At 36.5% G+C, this 6,000-nt stretch overlaps 1 protein-coding gene and 1 pseudogene across 2 annotated transcripts in view; both read right to left on the reverse strand.

The window, feature by feature from the left end:
• ZNF609 (zinc finger protein 609) overlaps window positions 1–6,000 on the reverse strand; it is a 167,872-nt gene that overhangs the window by 77,759 nt on the left and 84,113 nt on the right. The window lies entirely within an intron of this gene.
• LOC112469852 lies at window positions 1,968–2,086 on the reverse strand (annotated as a pseudogene).

Below are 6,000 nucleotides of genomic sequence, written 5' to 3' on the forward strand. Positions count from 1 at the left end.
TGGTCAGCACTACAAATAAACCCTGTCCCCTCCTCCAAGCTGGTTAAACCTTTACCAGCATTCCAATGGACAAACGTATATTTATTCTAGTAGGACAGCGCTGTGACTAGCTGATGAGTAAATGGCAGTTCAAGTCCTCTTTCCTCAAGAAGCTTCCTGGTCTAGTGTAAACTTCATGTATTTTTCCCTAATTTAGAACTAAAGCACTTATATCTATGTCAAAAAGTTTTACTTACATTCACCTAATACATTCAATAAATATTTACTGAGTACCTGTGGCACTGTCCATATTGATGATCAAGTGTTTTATATATTCATTTTCTTTTCCCCCCTTTAAACATTAAGCTTCTTGAAAGAAGAGTGGGTTCTCAATAAGTACTTATTGGAAATGACTGGGGTAGCAAGCATTGTGGTTGACTCTCAACATCCATTTCATCTAAGACGATCAGTCTAAGACAATCACTGAAATCTCATTCTCCTTGTCAGTGACTGGTTTTAAAAAGGGCTTATGACCTAGTTATGGTCAAACACATGTTAGAATCAAAGTCTGCTGGGAGCTTCTGGGAAAAGTTTCCTTGCTCCTAAGAAAATAGATGCAGATTTCCTGTCTTAATTTCATGTTATGGTGTTTAGATAAAATGCTTACAAAGTTGCAGTCAACTCATTATCGCAAACAAACAAACAACAAAAAAACCCCAAACCTGACCTACCTCTGAAAATGCTGAGTGATAAGTTTCCTCATTAAGCCTTTTAAAAACAGGGTTTCTGTTACTTGCAGCCAAAGTGTATTAACTGATAAATCAGAAATGTGGACAAATATCTATGCATTGAAATAGGATTCTTAACAGTAAAATTTGTTGTTTGGAGAATAATTGTGTTTTAAATTAAGCTTTTTTCTTTGATATTTTCCTCCTAGGCACACAACTATTTTTAAAGATCAAAGTGAAACACGCATGTAGTTTAAAGCGTTAAGAGTTCTACAAAGTTTTTAAAGAAAAAAACAGCAGCCTTTGCCCCTGTTGCTGCCTCACTTCTACTTCCTACAGGCAAATCACTCGCACATCTTTTAAGTTATTGTTTTGGAATTGATCTCCATGTTTCTAAGTAACAAGTTCATGTTGCTATCTCTTGATTTTTCATTTTGGGGAATTATCTATTGATTTCCCACTTTGAAAGATAATGATTTAGATCTCTTTTCTCCTTCAGTACCCATGATATACATATATCCTTTCTATCTCCCCGACTACCCTATACAATGACACTATGATTTTGATTAGTTCAACATTCAGTGTACATTATAATGACTATGTAAGCCTATTCGCACTTGAGTCATACAGTTAACCCTGATTCTTTTACTGCACAACTTTTTGCTTTTCCTGTAAACATTATCTTTATTCATTTGCTTAGATTTCTACGTATTATCAATATTTCACCCTAGAAAAATATTTGTCAATTGTATAAATTTTCTCTCAAGACATTCGGGCCCAACAAATATTCCATTTCATCTATCTAAAGAAGTCTCTTCTAGTGACTTTGGAATCTTCGCCAGAGTGGACTGGCTGCTCTCTCAGTGTTGGTAAACTGTTGTTTATCTGAAATCTCCATACGCTATTCTGAGGAATCCCCTAGCCTTTCTTGTTTATTGGATTTCCTGTTTCCTCTATCACATGTTTACCTCCTTCCTGGTTTATACCCTTATTTTGTGGAGAACATCTTCCAGGAACTTCCTAGAATGGTGTACAGGAAGTATATTTTTTTGAGACACTGCAAGTTTATTCTAGCTTTTCAGACAATATTGATAACTTGGCTGAATAAAAAAATATTCTAGGCCCCATTCTTGAACATAATTCTGACAATGATGACTTTTTTTTTATTTAGGCGAGGCAACCCTTGGTTAATCTCACAGATTGCAAGGAACTTGTCATTGTCAGCTTACAATCCCTTATTTTTATTTTTATTATTTTTTACGTCTACAGCACTTGGTCTTCCTAGGTCGTCTCCCACCAAAGTACTAACCAGGCCTGACTCTGCTTAGCTTCTAAGATCAGACGGGATCGGGCTTGTTCAGGGTGGCATGGCCTTAGACAATGATTATTTTCTTTTTAACTTTTAGAACAAAAATTTGATGATGAATTCTTAAGTGACATAGGAACTGAGAAGCACATGACTACAGAAGTCTGTATAAGAATTTATAACACATTTAAGCTAGCCTAGAGTCAGTGTTACTGTTGAAAAAGCTTCATGAAATTGGCAGCAAGTAGGCACTGAATAAACAGTAGTTATTAATAACAAAAACCATATTTACATCTACAAGTTCTGATACAAATGAAGTTGATAAATTAGACCTAAAAGAGTCTGAACCAGGGGTTTTGGTTTCTCAAGGTCTCGTGATGAGTCTCCAATTTTATTAATTTCTCAAATATATCAAGTAATTCTTTTTATATTTTCTTAGTTGGGTAAAGCCAACTTGCTTGGTTGGAATGTTGATTAAATTCCCAATATTGGTAAAGTGCAAACGGCTATATCATAAAGTTCACCTTGCCAAAATTTCAAAACCCTCTTTTTGTAAGTAGACAGTCCTACACACAACTATACTGCCCAGGATTCCAGTAATTTATATAATTAATAGCACACAAGAACCCTGAATAAGAAAAGGGAATTCAGTATCAAGAGAAAACAAAGACGACAACCTCCCTGGGGAAACAAAAGAACTTCCTCAGTGGTTGCTATTCCCATTCAACCTCTGTAAGATTCCTGTTGCAGAAATTTCATAAGCACAAAATGCTGTAGACTGAGGAGTCAAATCCCCCCTTTGATTTTTAGGCAATTCTGCTTTACTCTCTTCTTTATTCCCCTTCCCACATTCATCCTCTAGGTGTTAATGTTCAAAACATTGGTGTTCAAGGAAATCTCTCCATTTTTCCCTGAATGAAAACTGTGTAAGCAAGGGACATTCTAGTCTTCCCTTGGTTCCCTAATGTCTTGTTGCTCTTCAATGCCTACAATCAATCCAGAATTCTCAAACACAACAGTCAAAGCTCAGTACTAGGACAAACTCTCAAAAGGAGAAATTTGATTTAAACTCCATACAACTACATAAAGGTATCTAAAATATTAATAAGCATTTGGAGGATCAATATAGATTATGTATAATGTGGTCTTAACCTCTGAAAGAACTATATTTAAATTTAACAGCAACAACAAATTTACTAATATAGTTGTCACCCCTTATCTTCAGGGGAAACGTTCCAAGACCCCCGGTGGATGCCTAAAATCCCTCAGTTAGAACCATACCTGATAATACTATGTTCTTTCCTTACATATATATACCTTTTCACGTAAAGGAAGCACTTCACAGCTTATCTTTGGCATATTTGAACTTCCAGCATCACCACTCTTGTGCTTCGGGGCCATATTTAAGTAAAATAAGGGTCACTGGAACATAAGCACTGTGATACAGCCAGCAACAGTCTATCTGATAACTGAGATGGCTAAGTGACTAATGTGGGTAGCATACATGGCTTAGATACACTGGACGGACAAAGGGATGCTTCACGTCCCAGGTGAAATAGAGCGAGATGGCACGAGATTTTATCACACTACTCAGAATAGCACATCATTTAAAGCTTATAAATTGTTAATTTCTGGAATTTTCCATTTAATCTTTTTGGACCGTGGTCGACCACTGGTAACTAAAATTGTGGAAAGTGAAACCACAGATAAGGAGGAACTAACTGTGCTATCAAAAATACAAAATAAAAGGGAATAATGTGTTTATTTAAAAAATAATGGCCCCATTCCAGTATCAAAAAGCATGCCTAGTAGCCAGATCTTATTTTCTAATGCTATCCTCTAATAAAAGGAATCAGGGCTCCTTTGAGAAATGGCTGATTCTAGGACTGGGGCAGGAAATATACAAGGTGATTCTACTGCGTTTTGTAGTGCCAGGAGGCAAAGAAATGCTTAAACAATGACAATGCACACAAGCCTGTATGCATGGGGACTGGGCATGAGGGTGTGAGCTAATGATAGTACTTCAAAGGAATGCGAAAACGGACTGAAAGGGCTCCCTATAACCATAGCTGGAATAATTTGAGCGACAAAATAAAGTAGTATTGGATTATAACCCAAAATATAAAACAAATACCCATGAGTCCATACTGATATAAAAAAATGATTGGATAAATGAGTAAATGGGGGAAAAGAGACAAATCTCCCATGTAGAATCCAAATAATTGATGTAGATACCCTGCCCTCAACAAGGGGTGGCATAACTCCCCACTCCTTAGACCATGAACTGTGCATAGTAACTTACCTTCGGAGAGTACAATATGAAAAGGGGAGACAAAAAGAGTAACTTTACAATGAAGAACCTGACAACCACCACCTCAGCCAGGTGATCAAGGCCAATCAACAGTCATAAATCACACTGACAGTACGTATGCTTGAAATGATGTGATAAAAATGTCACTTTACCTCTGTGGTTATCTTCCCAACAACCCATAATGCCAGTTTTATTATGAGAAAAACATAAGACAAATTCCCAGAGTGGAGCATCCTACAAAATACCTGACCAGTATTCCTCAAAACTGTCAAGGTCATCAAAAACAAGGAAAATCTCAGAAATTGCCACAGATAAGAGGAGTCTAAACAGACATAGCAACTAAATATAATAGGGCTCCAGAACAGAAAAAGGAAAGTAAATTAATCTAAATAAAATATAGACTTTAGTTAATAAGAAGAAACCAATATTGGTTCATTAATTATAACGAATGTATCCTGCTACTAATAAGGCATGGGTGTGGGGTATATGGGAATTTTCTATACTACTTTCTCAACTTCTCTGTAAATTTTAATCTATTCTGGAAAATAAAATCTATTAAAAAAAAAAAGAAACAATAATCATCACTGCTAGGTCAGAAAGTGATCTGACCAAATCAGGGTGCGTGAAGGAATTCAATAAAGCATTCACAAAGAAAGACATTACACACTTCTCCTATACCTTAGGAAAAAATATGGGACCTGTCATCCAGGCACATAGTATCAGATCAGTTGTCTAATCATAAATATAAAATAATTAAGTTTCAACTATATCTTTGCCTACCAGAATCAAGCACCCTAACAAATAAATACACAGCTAGCAACAAACATGGATGATCTGAAAAGAAATCTGTGGGAGACGGTGGCTAAAAGTTAGAAATTCAGTAACAGTTTCAATAGATTAGTTTTGCTTGAAAGTAAAAGCACATGAAAAATTTTGGAATCTATCACATCCTAAGAGAGAACTACTAGAAAAATCAAATCAACAAATATTGAGTCTTAGCTATATATAAGGCATTATCCCAAGTATAGTCTCCAGATTGGGAGCATCAGTACTCCCTGGGGACTTATTTAAAATGCAAATGAACCCTCTCCCCCATTTATTGAATCAGAATCTCTGGGGGTTCAGCCTAGAAATCTGTGTTTTAACATGCTCTCCAGGTGACTCCCATGCATGCTAAAGTTTGAGTACCACTGTGATAGGCAGTGTGATCCCTTTGTGAACACGGCAAATCCATATAGTAGTCTCAGATACAAGTTAGCAGATGGAGAATTCATGTCACACAGCAATCCACCTGCCACATGATTACCAAGTAGCACTGGTAAAGCAAGCAGTCAACCCTCTTGTAACAGAAACTGAGTAGAAAGACTATGGTTAGATGATCTGAGCTTCTCATGGAAATTTCAAAATTAACAAACAAGCAAAAGGGAATATGACAGAGGCAGGCTGAGAATGCCGGCCAGGAGGGAGATACACATAATAGCAGGAGTAGTGTGGATCCTACCCAGTGATCCGAAATAAAGTGTTGCAATCTAGCCCCCTTAATATCTTCCAGTTCGTATTTTCTGTGGAAACATGTGGGATTGGTTTTGAGTCTTCTGCACTTTGAGACTGCTATGTCTGTCTTATTCCCACCTATTTAAAAATGAAAAGCACTTTCTATATCACCAATAAGAACA

This window comes from Pteropus alecto, unplaced genomic scaffold (genome assembly GCF_000325575.1).
Source record: "Pteropus alecto unplaced genomic scaffold, ASM32557v1 scaffold86, whole genome shotgun sequence".
NCBI classification, from domain to species: Eukaryota; Metazoa; Chordata; class Mammalia; order Chiroptera; family Pteropodidae; genus Pteropus; species Pteropus alecto.